We start from the raw sequence: 18994 nt of genomic DNA, 5'->3' as shown, positions 1-18994 counted from the left end.
GTTGAGAGTTGTAGGGAGGCAGGTCTGGATCTGAACATACAGAAAACCAAAATGCTCGTAATAAGTAAACAACAGCATATAAAACCGTCCATATATGTAAATAATACCAAACTGTAGCAAGTTGATAAAATCGTTTACCTTGAACAGCAATTAAATTGTAACGCAGAAAATCACGGCGAAATTAGATTTAGGATAGAGCAGGCTAGAGCGGCTTTCAGAAGGATGTCCAAGGTGTTATGTAAAAACCTTAAAAAGGAATTCGAGGATGATTTGAATAAGCTTTACGTGGAGTCAAGTATTAGGTCTACGCTACTTTTAGAAGGCGACTATAAAAAACTAATTTATGAGGTTAAAGAAGTACAAGATTTGCGAAGATTCGGCAAATGACTATGACTTGATTGTTGATTGATTTCTAAATATATGAACTTTAGATGTCAGGTAATTATAAAGAGCTAATAATTTTTAGAAATTTTAGAAATCAAAACAGCACTTAAAGTGGCTGACCACTTGGTTGATATTTTTTGTCTAGTAGGTGCTCCATATACCATGTGAGATGGTCTGAAAATAGTTCACGGTCGACCAAAACACTTACAAAGTCAAGGCTCTGTAGAGAGGGTTAATCAAGATGTCCAGGATATGTTGATATCTAGGTAAAAGATAATAATAATACAAAATGGTCCGAAAGGTTGAGATTTAAACAGTTCAAGAAAAACAGATCCTTTCATAGAGGAATTGGTAGGAGCCCTTATGAGGCCATGTTTGGTAGCAGACAAACAAATGATTTAGAAGATGCAGTCCTTCCGAAAGATGTCCTTGATAAACTACAAAATGAAGAAGACTTTGAAGAATTAATAAATAGCGTAGAAAACGAACATGACGATGATTATTTAAAAAATGGAGAAGAAAGCAACCCTGAAAAGAAAATTTAGAGAATCAAGACAAATATATGAATGAATTTTTAGAAATCCTGGACAATTATAACCTGATTTAAAATAATGAAGATGCACCCAATATACAAGAAGGCAAAGTTGACGGCAATTTCAATGATTAGTTAACCAAAAGAAGTAAGAGAATATTGAATGAGAGAGAAGAATCACATAAAATGATAAGAGTTCAGGCATCAAAAATAATATGTGAGTTAAATAAAAGATTTGCTCCTTTAAAAAAGGGAGTAATGTTTTGATTCGAGTGCCGGATGTTGATAGAGGTCGATTAACTCCAAGAAATGTTAGCCATTGTTTCTGAAATTAATAATGGTGGCTTGTACAAACTCAGTACTGAAAATGGACTACTGGATAGATCATTTTTAAGAAATGAACTCCTTCAAACCGATTCGAAATTTGTGTTTGAATCAAATGATATAAGTAATAAGAAAATACCCTTGAGAACTGCAGCAAATATGTCATCCAAAGGTTCTGGTCAAGGTTATCTCAGATGCAACTTTACTGGAAAAGATTTTGTGGCGACAATAAACAATGTAATTCAAAGTGTCATAGATCGCTAACATGCAAAAATAAATGAACAAATTTGGTTCTAAAAATTTTTGTGTTTAAAACTTACTTTTGTCTGCATTTTTTAAATAAAATTAGAAGTTTCTTTATGTGGGTATTTGTATTTTTATTTACATCATTTAGCATCATTTACATCTTTTATAGTTATCATTTTTATTAACGTATTTTTATTGACATTTTTTAAATAAAATAAGAAGTTTCACTTTGTGGGTATTTGTATTGCTCATAACGCGAAAAATCGTCGTGTGTCCGACGGTCTTCGTAGTTTCGCATTGTGAGTCTTCGCATTATATCCACAACACTTTCTGTGCACGTCAAAAATACCCGAAACACGATGTGAGAAATAAACGAAATTCACGACGCATTGTGGGTTTATTGTATAATATTTGAAAACTGTTTATTCATTAGGAATAGTTCAATCAGTCATATATTTAATTTGTGGTGTTATCACTAGTTTCATATAACATCTATGTTTTTCAAAATCGCTGACAGCCAATTTTGGATGACCTTCAAGAAATTTATCTTGGAAATAATTGCAAACATGATTAAATTCGGAAAAACTTACAAAACTTGAAACTTCCGAATACCTTTCGATCATACGCTAATTGAACCAATTACTAATTAAATAAATATAGCATCGACTTAGAATGTTCTGATAAAAGTATGAGAGTTCCGCTACGTGATCGTACATGGATAATTAACGAAAAAATTGGGTTGCAAGTAGCTAGTAGTTATTTCCGTTAAGTAATTGTTAATTACTAGATGACGGGTTGTAATTTTACTTTTACGTGTATATCTTTGGCGAGATATAAGTAGATTAAGGAGGTAAATAGTATTTGCAAAAAGTAGATATGTCATTCTATTATGAAATAGGAAATGAAAAAAGTAATCCTAGTGTTATTAAAAATTACAAATAAAATAAAAAGTTAGGTAAATTATACGGTAAGTTGGATAATTAAAATAATGTCCAACGTATTTGTTTTATTCAGCTTTAAAATTTCATTCTTGTATAATTTCACCTGTAGACCCTACGGTTTTCTAGGATATTATAAACGTTTTTGTCCAAACAGGAACTTTTAAATTAAGATTGTCAATGCCTTGATCAACCAAGGCATTGACAAACTGTACATAGAAACTTTAGCAAATATATACGGACAAGCGAAGGGAAAGGTAAAACTTTATGAATACACTTCAGAACTTCCCACTACTAGAGGCGTCCGACAAGGAGACACAATATCACCAAAGCTCTTTACTGCAACTCTAGAAAATATATTCAGCAAAATGAACTGGCAGAACAAAGGAATATCAATTGATGGAGAACACATCGTTCTGATTTGCTAATAATAATAATTTGCATAACTACAAGAACTTATAAGCGATCTAAATGCAGCTAGCAGTGAAGTTGGCCTAAAAATGAACTTGACAAAAATAAAAACCATGTACAATGAGCTAATGGATGTACAATATGTAATAATAAACAACACTGCACTTGAGACTGTAGACGAGTATGTATACCTGTGGGAATTAATACATAAATCTGGCTCCTTACTTCAAGAAATCATTAGAAGAGTAAAACTGGCTTGGGCATCTTTTGGTAGAAATGCAGTTATATTCAAATCGAAGATGCCAACCAACCTGAAGAAAAAAGCATGCGATTAGTGTATCTTACCAATCATGACATACGACTGCGCAACTTGGACACCAAAGAAAGTGATAATATCGAAACTAAAAGTCACTCAAAGGTCAATGGAGTGATGAATGCTAAGTATAACAAAGGGAGATCCAAAAAGAATAGAATGGATCAGACAGAAAGCCAAGGTTACTGATGTAATTCATAGAATTAAATCGTTAAAATGGCAGTGGGTGGGACATTTAGCGAGAAGAACTGACAATAGGTGGTCCACTAGAATTACACTGTGGTATCTAAGAGGCGTCAAGAGAGCAAGAAGACGTCCAAATTCAAGATGGGACTATAACATAAGGAAACAAGCCGGTACAGCATGGCATAGAAAAGCGAATTTTAGACAATCGTGGGCAGAAATGAACAATGACTAGGTAAGAGAGGCTGCACCATAATCGGTGGAAAATGCTGAGAATGATGATGATGATGATGATGATGATGATGATGATGATGATGATGATATATATATATATATATATATATATATATATATATATATATATATATATATATATATATATATATATATAAATAAGTTCGAATTATCGGCTAAAGTGGTCTGTAATGAAAATCTTTCGTTTTTCTTAATTACTCAATATTTCGCTATTTATTTAACAGCTTCTTCAGGAGTAAACTAAAACAATTTGAACATTACAAAAAATGGCGTACAAATACATTTTAAAACACTTACAGAATTTAAAAGATTTCGCAAGATTTCTGTAAGTGTTTTAAAATGTATTTGTACGCTATTTTTTTTAATGTTCAAATTGTTTTAGTTTACTCCTGAAGAAGCTGTTAAATAAATAGCGAAATATTGAGTAATTAAGAAAAACGAAAGATTTTCATTACAGACCACTTTACCCGATAATTCGAACTTATTTATAAATAATTTTTTGGTCGAAATAATCATTTCTAATATATATATATATATATATATATATATATATATATATATATATATAGCATGGCTCTTCAAGTGGGCTAAACATTTGTGGAAGGCAGCAAACGTGTTAAAAAAGAGTGAAAATTATCGATAGTTACCTTGAAATTACGTTAAGGAAATGAAACCAAAGAGACTTTCAAACAAATTTCAAACGAGGAGAAAGAGTAAGAAAAAGTGGACAAAGAAAGAGGAAAAATAATAAAAAAATATAGAAGATGCCTAAACAGGCATAATGGATATAAGAAAAAAAAAACGAAAAACTAAAAGTGTAATTTTTAATCTTCTAAACTTAAGAAATTAACTACAGTAGCGAAAGTTGCGGTTATATTAAATTAACTCTTATATAATAAAGCGCTAAACAAATATGCGGTTTTTAAATAAACCATTAAAAAGTATGCATAAATTAGATCGAAATTATTTTTAATGCTTTAACTAGGCGAAGAGGATGTGCAATAATTACTAACAACTGTACTTAATTGATTTACCAGTTTGCTACCGTTTTACGGACTGTATAAATAATACCTTGTAATTAGTTTTAAAGAAAAAATGAGTAGAGATGTGTAGCTACAGGATGTATTGATTTAAAATAAATGAGAAAATTAGAGACAAAGGAATGGCCAAACATTAAAAATTGGATTTCTAACCTAATAATAAACGATATTGCTTAGCAGTCTGACAAAAAGACTAATCTACAAACTAACAATGAAATTTCAATTTTGAGTTGTGGTAACAAATATGAGGCATTTGAAATATGAATAAAATACGCAGAATTTAATGTTTTACATTACAAACGATGACACGTCACCGGAAATGCATTTAAGAAGACGGTTTTGAGTGTAGTTTATTGCTAAAGTTTTGTTCTTTTGAAAAACGTACTAGCGTAATTAAAAAAAAAAGTTTTAAATGTTTTAGATCGTTTGTTGTGTGAAAGTTTAAATCTAGCGTTTTTTAAGCATATTTAAAATGCCTCACATTTGTTGCCAAAACTCAAAACTAAAAATGCATGCTATAGGTTTTAAAGGTAGTAAGCTAAACTTTATAGTGACCAGTCAATAAAAGGGACGTGGCGAAAATGCTGATCCCGAACATAAGAGATTGGGTGGACTGTGGGCACAGGCAACTGGATTATTTCCTGACCCAGGTGCTCACAGGACACGGATGTTTTAGGACCTATCTCTCTAGGTTCGGAAAGGCTGACACAGATGAATGCCTATACTGTGGGTACTTGGATACTGTGACACATACGATGTTAGATTGCAGCAGATGGATAGTGGAAAGGAACAGAATGGAGAGAGAGAGAGGTGTGAATTTTGTTACAGTAAGAGAAATGATTGAGAGAATGGTTGAAAATAAATCAGGTTGGACTAACATACACAGCTATATCCGTGTAGTGATCAAGAAAAAGGAAGAGGAAGAAAGACAGCTGGACCAACCGCAAGGGTAAGAGTGAAAGATGCTGGAAGTTGAAGCTAGAGAAGTGGGTCACACTGTATGAGTTAGATAGGCGTGAGTCAGACTGTGGGGAAGGAGGAAATGTCCGTCTGGGAATGATGCCGTACTAGGAGCGATAAGGATCTTCTACGCGCTACCTGGAACGAGACAGGGAGCCTCCTTGCTGATGAATGGAGTGTGGATGTGTATGAATGGAGAATGAATGAATAAAGGTAGTGCTTCGAAAGTGATGCCGGCCTTACAGCGGCCATTCCGGTTCCGGATCGCTGGATGACAGAGGAGGGTCTGGTTTAGCAGGTAGGTGTTCGTCGTAGACTCGGCGATGAGAGGGCATTTTAAAGTACCTCGGGAACTATCACCGGGAGTACGAAGAACGAATCCTGCACTAAGGTCAGTCAGGCGGCGTCCTGGACTGAGATTTCTTTTGAAGATTCCAGACCCCCCTGTATAAAGACGAAAAAAAGTCAATAAAAGGGATATATTGTATTGATCTCGTGAGAATTATAAAAAATAGCAAAAATCGCGCCGCATTTATTTACACATGTATAAAATCTAAGTTTATTTGTGACAAAATACAAAAACTGCATACGAAAGCTGAACTCTTTACCTTTTAAAAGGCATCTTAATTTTTTTAGATATGTCACTTGAATTAAAAGATATCAAATTTTTACCGTCAAGCTGATACAAATTTTATTGAACATTGATTTCACGGGCGTAACTGACATGCAAATACGATGGTCTCTTCAAGCGTTGTTTCTAAGAGAACGGTTCTTTCTACATAAAAAATGCTTATGAACATTTTTGTTTAGAATTATCTCAGCTATATTTTTTAGGATCATTTGGAACATTTTTTTCTACAGTGTACAGATTCTTGGTAAATTGATTTTTTTTGTGTTGTTACTTCCCTGCGAGGGAGGTTTTAGGGGAAAGCCCGGGAGCAAAAGTAGTAAACTTTTTTGCAACTTTTTTGGGGTCCCAAAATTAATATGCTTGCAAAATTCAGCTTGTTCGTATGATTTTTAGAGGTTAGGTTAGGTTAAGTTAGGTTAGGTTAGGTTAGGTTAGGTTAGTTTCATTAAACCAGATGAATTAAATATATCACTAACGGTACAACTAATATTATGCTGTCGTCAGATGGAACTGAAAGTACTGCATTCAAGTAGGACATACTGGATGGAAAGGTGTGTGTTGTTACAGTGTTTACAAACTGGTGTATTTACAGAACTCATGAGGTAACCATGAGTGAGTCGAGTGTGACCTATTCTAATTATTGCTTTGCGATTTTTGTGATTTGTATAGGGATATAATGGTGATTGTATTTTGAATTTTATTTGATGTCATTTGGATGTTCTTTTACTCCATTGATCTTGTCAATTTTCAAATACCCATTGCTTAAAGAGATTTTTTAGGTCTTGATATAGCTGTATTCTTTCAACTGAAAAATTGGGACATTTAGTTTTTTGGCTGATTGATACTTTTTCATTACTAGTGACACCTAAATGTGATGGGACCTGCGATGCCCGTAGGTAGTAGCTGATGACAGTGATTATATACCTCCTTCACTATTGGGTGTTGTAAGCTTAAGGTCCTTAGTGAGTGAATCGATGACAGTGAGTCGGTGAATATGGCTAGGTGTTGGCTATCTTTTGGTGTGAGGTTTAGAAATGTCATGAAAATTAATGAAATGTGAAAAAGAGACGAAATGACTCTATCGTTTGCTCTGTTGTAGTAACTGCCCAGCTTGTACCATATTTATTCTTATTAGTATCAGTTTAGAATAATGTGTCAAACTTTTCCATATCTATCATTTGATTTAATTCTTGTCTAAGTAGAAGGGTGGGAGTTTCCTTTTTGTTATAGTTACAAAGACTAGTGTTAAAGTAGGCAGCTTTCTCATCCAAGGCGGGAAATAAGGAATAACTCGTGTAATGGTGTAATTTACGGCCAATGGAGCATACCGACCTAGGTTTTTCTATGGGCGTAAATTGTGTGTATCTGGTCACAAGATAGGCAGATGGATTTGAGGGGTTAGTAGGGACCTTTGAAAATTAATGCAAAATGAGTCGTTGTCTGATAATGTTCAGAAGAGGTTCGCAGACTTCGATATGAAGGCTTTCAGATGGACTAGATCTAAAGGCACTAAGACAACTTCTAAGAGATCCATTTTGAATGACGTTAAGAGAGTTGCAGGCGGACATTATAGAGTATGTTACCATAATCGAGTTTGGACCTAATTAGAGTTCGGTAAATTCTAAGTAATACTGAAAGACGGTACTAGATTTAATTTCAATGCAGGGCATCCGCAAGCCGCTTATACATATTTCAACCTCATTAGGTCTAATCAGAGCGACATATGCAGTTGCTCTAAGTAATACTTCCTCTTCAGCGCCACATTGATAGTGAACTAGGAATTTAATTATACTAATTCTTTTTAGACTAGCCTTAGTTTCTTGTATATGGTTTCTCCACTACAGTCTTTTATCAAAGTGTATACCTAATATATTTATCTTCTACACGAAGAGAAGTTCCATGTAGATGTAAATTTGGTTGAAGAGACCTGTGTTTTTTACTAAACTGGATAACTTCTGATTTAGGTGGTGGAAATTTGAATTCTACTCTTGCTGACCAATTATTGATGCTCCTTAGGGTGTTTTGAAGTAAGGCACAGGTGCTAATTGTGCTCATACCTTGACAAAATAGTAAGAGGTCATCAGTGTAAATAGCGTACTGGACTAGTGCTTTTATCATAGAGCATATGTCATTAATACATATCAAGAGTAGTGTGGTGCTAACAACAGAACCTTGATGTAGCCTACAGCTCGTGGTGCAGATATTTTGCCATTTATGGACACTTGAAACTCTCTATCCATTAAAAAGGTATTAATAAAGGTGGATATGTTACCTTCTAATTTGAGGTCATTAAGTTTTGCGAGAATTACCGATTTGATGTATTAAAGAATGCACTTTATATGTCTAAAGCAACGGTTATTACGTTTTTCAGACGCAATTTTAGACTGTAGTGTAATATTTTGTCTAAATCCTGACTGCAATGGATGAATTGTATATTTAAACTGTACTGTATTTAATAGATTGTAATAATTTGTATTCCTGCATGTAGTTTTTCAATAATTGTCATGAAATTGACTTATTTATTTAATTTCACGTACAACAGGCCGTTATGGGCATTTTTTTTAAACATAATCCTAATATTAACTAATTACAATTATTTTAAACAAAACTTCAACTTAAATATGTATATACAACATTCTTAACTACTCTGAAGGACCTGGTAGACAATATTTCTCCATTCGCTTCTATTTTGTGCTTTTCTTTTCCAGTCCCCACCTTCACGTGTTTGAGGTCTTCCTCCACTTCACTAATCCACCTCGTTCTGGATCTACCTCTTCTTTTGGGGCCGATTAGTTTTCTGGTTATTATCTGATTATTGGCCATACAATATGGCTATATACTAGTTTAAGCATTCTGTTTGCTGCCATTCTTTCCACATGTCCCAACCATCTGATTCTTTGTGACTTGATGAACTTAGTTATGGTAGGTTCTTTGTATAAACCTATTAATTCATTGTTGGTTCTTCTCTCCGAACCATCTTCTGTCTTCCGTCCTCCGAATATGCGACTCAATATTTTCATTTCTCATCGTTCCAGAGTATCCTCTTCCTTCTTATTTAATGTCCATGTCTCACCGGCATATGTTACTGTGGGTCGAATTACTGTTTTATATATTCAAATATATTTTATTTATTTTACAAGTACTATATATTTATACGTATACTATATATTTTACCTTGTCTAGAAACGTATTTTGAGTTCAGTAGGGCTCTTAAACTACCTGATTTTTTATTCCCTTTTGGTATTCTGGCTTTGAGCTCCCATTTCTCTTTTCCATTTTCATCGAAAACTACACCCAGGTATTCAAATTTGTCCACCCTTTTAAAACTATAGCTTTTACCACTTACAGACCTCACACTAAAGTCTTCTTTTTTCTCTTCTGTCCCTCCCATGATTATATATTTGGTTCATTTAGTTCCAATCCGAATTTCTGTGCTTCTTCAATGATTTTCTTCACAACTCTTCTTTATTTTCTCTCGGTTTTTGCTAGGATCGTTAGATCGTAAGCAAATGCCAAGCACTGGTGCTCATTGTTCATGATCGTTTCTTCCACCTTCATGCTGCTTTTCTGATTACAGTTTCTAACACTAAGTTGAATATTGTAGTGGATAAAGGATCTCCCTGTCTCAAGCCTTTTGCAACCGTAAAGTGTTCTGATATGTGCCCCTGCCAAGCAGTTTTACACGTTAAGTTATTTAGTGTCATTTTAACTAGCCGGATCAGTTTCTTTGGTATACCCAAATGTTCCATTGCTCGATACATTTTGACTCTATCGACTCTATCATATGCTTATCTAAAATCCACAAACAAAACATGCTGGGGAACTTTGCCCCAGGGCTTTTCCCACTTTGGGGAAAGTGGTTTGTATCTCCTTTAATGAGAAGATTTGGTCTGCAGTAGATCTATCCTTTCTAAAGGCGGCCTGATACTCATGTAGGATTGTTTCCGTATAGCAATTTAGTTTATATCTCAATATTCTTGCCAAGATTTTGTATACCGTGTCTAGTAAGGCTATACCTCTATGGTTGTCACACTTCAGTTTGTCTCCTTTTTCATGCAGAGGGCATATGCGGGCCTCATACCACTCCGATGGCATTATTTCCTTTTCCCATACTTGCCCTAGTAGCTGGTATATTTTTCTTTGTAGTTGTTCTCCACCAAACTTGATCATTTCTATGCATATGTCATTTTTACCTTCTGTTATTTTTCATTTCTTGTATTGCTGTCACCATCTCCTCCTGCGTAGGCTGCCTTTCAACTATCGCATATTCTCCAACCGTCCAGTTGTCTACTGCTTCGTGCTCCACCTCACCGTTCAATAATTCTTCAAAATGTCTTTTCCATTCCGTCATTATTTCTGCCGGATCGCTAATTAAATTTCCGTCTTTACCTTTCATATAACTACAGTGGCTTTGATAACCTTTTCCCATCTTTTTAACGTCCTGATAGAACGACCTCACCTATTTGTTTTTAAACTTCTCTTCTATCTCTTTTAATTTCAACTCATTGTTGTATCTCTTTTTCCTTCTACACAGAGCTTTCAATCTTCCTCGAATTATTCTATATTCTTGATTTTTGCACACTCTATTCTCTGTTAATATTTGTTTTCTGATCTTCTTCTTTTCCTTTGCTGTCGCCTGACACTCTTCGTCAAACCAATCTTTGTTTGTACTTCTCTTGGAGTCGCACTTAACTCGTTAGCTTCTCCTACGGCAGATTTAATTTGTTCCCATGCTTGATCTGTCTGTAAATTTTGGTCACATTGTTGTAGAATTTTATTTATTTCTTCTTCATATTTATTTTTTATTTCTACTTCCTTAAGTTTTTCAATATTGTACTTTCTCTTCGTTTTATTGTTCGATTTCTCTTTTTCTTCCAGCCTCCTCCCACATGTTACTTTAACGAGGTAATGGTCCGAAATTTACTTATTGCTATGACATATTATTAGATAGTAAACAAAATGCAGTTATAAATAAAACAAAAACAATTTGTAATACTCTTTTCCTTACCGGAAAATCATAACGAGTTCTTTTAGTTTAGAGACTTCAATTTTAATTAACGGTTTTTTGGTTTCGTATGAAAAATACCACTAATACGAGATATAGTTTTAGGAAGCGATATACTCATAACTTCTGTAATAATATATCTATTCTGATTTTAGTACAGCAACAAAACAAAAAATAAGAAAAATAACAAGAGCAACAAACAAAATCAATCTTAACGTTCATCCTTATATTTCCAATGGTCGTAAAGGTGTGCCTTGAATTGCATACAAACTGGTATAACGCAACAATAGCTTTTTACATTTTTATCTCGATTTACAATTTACGAAAGAATTACGAATAGTACTGACAATAATTCGGGCCCTGAAGGTTGAAAGTTATTTTCGAAATAATTATTCCTTCCTGTTGGTTGAGGACAACAATAATTACTGTTTTTAAGATGTTTTCACGAACGCTATCAGGAATAGAATCTATATTTAATAAATTTACCAAAACAAATATTGTCATTGAAACGGGGAAGACAATTAGAAATAATCTTAGATCTAGACTTGAAACAAGGAAATTCACTATTAAACCACCCAAATGAGTATGAGGATAATTTTAATGGGCGGTTTAATATATGGTGGTGATATCATTTATACAAGCATAATATTTATGATCTATAAAGTTTTTGGCCAAAATATAAGTAAATGTATGTTAAATGTAAATAATTATATTGAAATCGACATTATATAATTCAAGCTTACCAATTGAGTATATACATACAATCGTTTATGGAACTGCAGGGCAAAGAACATAATAATCTTACAGTTTTATCTTGGTACTGTACTCACAGATGTCTTATCTACATTATACATCGTGAGTGGGGGAAATGGCCTTTTATCCATATGGTCTTCTTAAGCAAAGTAAAAAATTTTGTTGCAACAATGGTGGAAGTCTTACTTACAAACAATTTGTAAGTATTATGTCCCCATTAATTTAATGTACATAGTGAAGCCATTTTTGAAGAAGCATTACTCTCAAAGTGAAGGAATAATAATTACCGGAAGATCTATTAACAATATAAGATATTCAGATGACACTATGATTATGGCAAGCTCTGCTGAACAACTCCAATTACTGCTAAACAAAACAAACAGTTTCTGTGAAAAATATGGACTAAAAATGAATATAAAAAAGTCCAAATACATGATAATAACAAAGAAAACAAATATACCAACAAGCATACATTTGGAAAATGTACCGATAGAAAGGGTTCATAAATACAAATACCCAGAAACCTGGATTTCAGAAAATAATGATCAAACAACCGAAATAAGAGCCAGGTTAGAAAGAGCAAGAAATGCGTTTGTAAAAATGAAAACAATTCTCTGCAACAGACTTGAAAGCTGGACATTAAAGCAAGAACACGTAAATAAGTTCCAGTCCTTTGAAATGTGGTGTTACAGGAGGATACTTAGAATAGCATGGACACAGAAGAAAACTAACACGGAAGAATTGCGAGAAATGGGCAAAGAATACGAAATAATAAACAAAATAAAAATAAGATAGAGTCAATATCTGGGACACGTAATGAGCAGACAGCGATATGAACTGCTACGGCTGATAATACAGGAAAAGATAAGAGGAGGAAGGAGTGTAGGAAGAAGGAGAGTGTCATGAAGAATTTAAGGGACTGGTTTAAATGCAGTTCTATAGAACTCTTCAGAGCAGCAGTAGATAGAGTAAAGATAGTGATGATGATATCCAACCTCCGATCGGGAGACGGCACTTAAAGAAGAAGAAGACGAAAAGTTAATATTTCTATTCGTAAATTTTTAATATTATCTACTGTAAATTTCATTGTTACATAATGGTATATTCGTTGTACTATCGGAATGTATCTAATTTTATTGTTTGATATGAAAATGTCTAATATCGTCGTGAAATCGTCATGTCGATGTCGATGAAGTCGTATTTTTTAAGGTAATGGGGATAAAAACTGTTTATTAAAAAAATAATAAAAAAAACCTAAATATAAAGTCGATCTGTCATGCTCAGTTCGAGTGATATTAGAGAGCTTCCACGTATTACGAACTATAAAAGAAAAGGAGACGAAATATAAAATTTCTGAAAATTTTGACTGCATGTTTGTACGATCTTAGTCCTTTTGGTATTCTAACTCTCTTTAGTTGGTGTGGCATGACCTTTTAACGATACACATTAGTGAAAGTGGTTTTGTTGATAGTAAATAAATATCGTAAAATCCCAAATTATAATTAAGAAAAATACTTTAGACATTAATAATTAATTAAGTTTGAAATGTCGATATAAATTTTGTCACAACTTTAGGTTTAAATACATATATAAAATGGTTAGTGTTAAAAACCTTGATATTTTTAAGAATTTTGAAGCAATAAATTAACGTTTTTTAAAATATACAAGGGCATTTGAAGATGTTTAATCGATGATAGTCATCAATTAATCAGAACATACAATTTAAACTATTTTATGTAAAAACTTACGTGGTAAAAGAATATCAAGTCTGTAAAGAACTAATGGAAGAAGATAAATTACGTTATAAGAAGAAGCGAATTTAAGAAATCAGGTCGCTCTTAGTCCAGGTTGTGAGGCCGCTCCCGTAACAAGAAGTTTCTGATTCGGTTTCTTTGCGGATTCCTGTTCAAAAAAGAATCCTTTAAACAAATCTGAAGGGTGGTGGGGGAAATTTTTGTACAGGAATTAAAAAATCAGATAATTTAGATTGTTTGAGTCATTTTAAACAAAAGAGGTCTATTGATATTCTTTTCCAAAGTTGATAGTGTTCGTACACAAACGTACACAAACTAAAAAAATCTTAAAATACAAATTTTAATAATTAAAAGCACTAAATATCTTCTTCTTCTTCTTCTTCCTCTTTATAAGCAACCTCTATGGAATGTTGTCACTCCATATGACCATCTGTCAATCTATTTGCTTTTTGGACTTGATCTCTCACTTCTTTGTCTAGGTTTCCATAGCTAGACAGTGTAATTCCCAGGTATTTTATTTTCATTATGTGTTTAATACTAATGCCATCAATTTCTATTTTACATCTGGTTGGTTCTTTGCTGACTACTATTTTTTTAGTTTTTTTGAGATGAGATTGTCATATTAAATTTTTTTGCTCGTATGTTAAATCTGTGTACCAGTTTTTGCAGACTATCTTCATCTTGGGCTATCAATATTGCGTCGTCTGCGTAACAGAGTATTATTATTTCTTTGTTTTCCATTCTTTATCCTCTTCCTTTGTTAATGCTTTTGATTATTTCATCCATGATCAAATTGAAGAGCATGGAGCTCAATGAATCCCCTTATTTTATTCCGCTACCTAGTACTATATATTCTGTAAGTTGCCCATCTATTCTGACTTCCATTTTGTTGTTTGGGTAAATGTTTTCGATAGGTTTTATAATATTTAGGGGAACTTCTCTATTATATAGAAGATGGATTACATTTTTGAGTCTTTCTTTGGTCAATTAGACACAGAAATGCTGGTCTATTATACTCTAGTGATTTCTGTAATTTGCTTTATAACGAATATTGCATCTGTACACGATCTTCCACTACAAAAACCCTGAAAAAGTTTTAGCGTAGTAGTTTATACCTCTGTAGTTTTCTGCCTGTTTTTTTATCTGCCTTTTTGAATAGTAGAATAAGTTCGCTCGTACTCCATTCTTCCGGTATTTTATTGTGATTTATAATTTTATTAATTAATGTTGTTAATTGTTCTGTCATTGCCGCTCCACAATATTTCAGTAATTCGTTTGGTATCCCGTCTTTACCTGCTGGTTTTCTGTTCTTCAGATGTTCAAGTATTTTCCGAACTTCCTGTACATTTATATTAAGTTCTTCATTTGTGGTAATTTCTGGTATTTCCGGTTCTAGCGTCGTTTGTTCTACCTCTACATAAAGCTTTTTTAGGTAGTCAATCCAGGTATCCTTTTTTATGTGTTTGTGGTTCTATAAGTTCCTTTACCTCCGTTCTTTGACATCTTATGAAGCGTCATATTTCCTTTTGCAGAACGTGAAAATCATGTTCCCATGGATAGACTCCCGATGACTCGGATTGGAAGATACTTTGTGGACTACAAAGGGAAAGTTATTTATGTAGTAGAGATGGACTATCTTCGAGAGAGTTCCAGAACATCAAGATGCGACAGAATTACTAACGGGGCCATTAGAGATAAATTAAATGTCACAGATATGTTAAGCAATAGAAGAGAAACGAATATTTTACGTATAAATAAAGTAGAAAATCCAGTGGAGTATTTAGATGGAATCGACCAGCAAGGCGTAAAAGAGGGAGACCAAGAATATCCTGGAGTAGAAGGCAATGGAGTTTGGGAATTTGAAGACAAAGGACAGGCAAAGATGGTGATAAATCGGTGATTGTTCATTTTATAAAATTTATAATTGATTTTGACGAAATGTTTGCTAACTCTATAATAATGCGACTATAATAGTGCGACTTATACACTTTTTATTTATTTTTTAACACGTTTGTGTTAATACTTTTTAATGTTTACTTCATTTATTTTTTAAATCCGCTTGTTCGACAAATCGGCCTACACGTCCCGACAAGACCACCCAACTGTCGTGACCGACAATATTGGACCCGACGGTTGATGTGTGTGTAGGCTTGTTGACCTACAAAAAGAGTTGTACCGATTTGGTTTTACAACCAAATCGGATTTGGTTTTAAACCAAAATTTTGGTTTTATCGGTCAACAAGCCTACAAATACACACCAACCATCGGGCCCAAAGTTGTCGGTCCCAACGATGTCAGTCACGACAGTTTCAGACAGAGGTCATTTCGGTAGCAATAAGCAACATTAGTATGCCATCTAGTTATTGTCGAGCGAAAAACAATAAGCAATATATATAATACATACAACAAGCAATAATAAACATACTTTAATACGGGTTTAATACGTTTATGTTTAGTTAGTTATTTTTGAAGTTGTCTACCATTTACCTTTGGTAGATTTCTTCATTATCTTCTTACAAATTGACTATAATATGTAATATAGGCGCGTATTTGAAGTGTCCTCGTATCTCACAAATTTAAACTGTTCTTATTATCAACAAACAAGACACTTAAAAACCAGCATGAAGCTTGTTTTTGTTACTCGCCAACATTTCGTTCCTAATAAATTTCAAAAAAAATCATCGCGTGGGTATATCCATACCAGAAAATACCACTCTACTGAACCATGAATTTTCATGAAGCAACAGACCGGCATACAAATGGGTGTATACTAAAATCTTAATAAGTTATACACGTATCAATATGGAATTTAGAACAGTAGTCTGACGTGAAGGTTTTAAAACCTTGTAAAGTTGTTAATATGCAGATTATTTAACGAAATGTGTAATTTTTTATCACAATTTTTTAACAAGATCGCCTTTTTATGTGATTGATTATGGGGCTGTACTCAGTGGATAAACATAAAATAAAAATATCTTATTGATTATGAAAAATGAAAAATAAAGAATGTACCTTATAGGTTTTTCTTTTGACTTTAGGTTAATCGCCACAATACAAAGATTAGTCTACAAGCCCATGGGAGATTTTTAATAAGTCCTTAGACCCAGCATGAATCACATATAAAACAATACTACAAGATGTTATAAAAACTTTACAAACTATGTCGTCAATTCTTATCGGTACAGGTGATTCACAGGTAAGATAAACTTACCACAAGTTTTTTTGACCAAACAATTTTGTACGGCATTTAAAACTTGGGCAGGTATTATATAAAAATAATGACCTGTGACCTAATGTCGTAAAAATATTGCTACAAAGAGCAGTTTTCAGTGTTTTATTCTTAGAAATAAATAGGTATAAGTTACTGTTTAATTTAAACGTCGCGTCGATTAAAAAAATCTGGCAAATTTCTGGTAGGTCAACCAACTTTTTTTGTTCCGCAAGTCACTTTTTATAAGTCATTATATGTGCAGACAACACGGTATAGATGTCCTACTGGTTCAAGAAACCCATCGAGGTACTGCAAGTCGCAGAAAAAGGATTCGAGGTATGAGATTTGTACTGGAGAGACCACACAGACCACAGTCTTCATCGGACCAGATACCGACATAGTTTCCACATCTTTAACATATCGAGATGACATCGAGATCCTCACAGTGGAACTAAAGTCTTGTACGGTAACGTCCATCTACAAACCGCCAAACGCTGACTTTGTTTTTGAGGAACCGGATAACTTTCAATCATAGCAAATAAAATTCATACTGGGTGACTTCAATTGTCACAGTATCGCGTGGGGGTATATCGAAACAGACTCCAATGGTGAAGAACTAAAAAATTGGGCTGAAAACATGAACCTCAAACTTATTCATAATCCAAAACAGCCCGCGTCTTTCAACAGCGGAAGATGGCACAGAGGTTGCAACCCAGACAATATATTTGTCAGCGACAGGATTGGAGACAAAAATTGTTGAAAACGCCCTCCCAAAACAAAGCACAGACCAATAAATTGCTTTTAAAACGCGGCAATCAGATAAGAAATCGTTCCCTTCGAGGGAAGGGTCAATTTCACGAAAGTAAAATGGGAAAAATTCGCTGAAGCATTAGATCAAGAAGTTTCTCAGCTAGACCCGTACTCTGATTCATATGATAAATTTGTACAAATCGTAAAATAAATATCACGAAAATATATCCCTAGAGGTTGCCGAACCGAATATATAGCGGGGTTAAATGATGAATCTAAACCCCTACTTAAAAGATACGAGCAGCTATATGAAGATGATCCCTTTTCGGAAGCAATAATACAGTCTAGAGAGGAAGTGCTACAGGTGATATCCGCCAACAGAATGGACAGGTAATGCAAGCTGATCACGAGTCTAGACATGAAACAAAACAGCAGATGCACTTGGAAATTAATTCGGAATCTTGGCAACACCGGCACCTAATCTGACAAAAGTCACATCCGATCAGATAGTTCATCGTCTCCTGACAAATGGTAAGACAACATCAAGGAAGAACAAAGTGAGAGTACAACGAAATATCAATGAAGAAGAGGATATTCTAGGTACCTCCTTTTGTCTGGAGGATATGAGAGGTGCGATCCACCAAATAATGACAGATAATAAAGCGGTTGACCTAGACAATATACGAACAAAACAAATAAAACACTTTGGACCAAAAACCCTAGAGTGGCTCGTAAAAATGATGAACTGTTGCGTCTGTACATTCCAAATCTCCAAAATCTGGAGGAAAGCTAGAGTGGTGGCCCTCTTAAAACCAGGAAAGGATCCGGCGGATACAAAGAGTTTTAGACCTGTCTCTCTTTTGTTTCATCTTTTCAAGGCGTTCGAAAGAATGATACTAAACCGGATCGCTGAATCTGTGGACACTAAAATTATTCCTAAACAAGCAGAGTTTAGATCCGGAAAATGCTCGTGGTAGCTCAAGGAAGTACCTTCAATGAAGTCGAAGTAAAACTGACTGATGCCCTAGAAGACTAAGCACTATACTATAATCGAAAACCATCTGAAACCCAATCCTACAAAAACCCAGGTGTGTGCTTTCCACCTTAGAAATAAGCATGCCCGAAGGACACTGGAAGTGGAATGGCCTGGTCAGATGCCAGAACACAATGAGACGCCAAAATACCTCGGCGTACGTCTGGAGAGAACTCTGTCTTATCGATATCACTGTCAAGATATCAAGAAAAAAGTTAGCGCCAGAAATAATATCATCCGCAAACTAACAAACACAAAATGTTCACAAACA

General features: G+C 34.1%; 1 protein-coding gene across 2 annotated transcripts in view; it reads right to left on the bottom strand.

Annotated features, from left to right (window-relative positions):
* The window catches only part of LOC140436508 (uncharacterized), a 123617-nt gene that overhangs the window by 41883 nt on the left and 62740 nt on the right, over positions 1 to 18994 (bottom strand). The gene's annotated exons all lie outside the window — the stretch shown is intronic.

Source organism: Diabrotica undecimpunctata, chromosome 3 (genome assembly GCF_040954645.1).
Source record: "Diabrotica undecimpunctata isolate CICGRU chromosome 3, icDiaUnde3, whole genome shotgun sequence".
NCBI classification, from domain to species: domain Eukaryota; kingdom Metazoa; phylum Arthropoda; class Insecta; order Coleoptera; family Chrysomelidae; genus Diabrotica; species Diabrotica undecimpunctata.
Note: the sequence above shows the minus strand (reverse complement) of the source record. Positions and strands in the feature narration are given on the sequence as shown.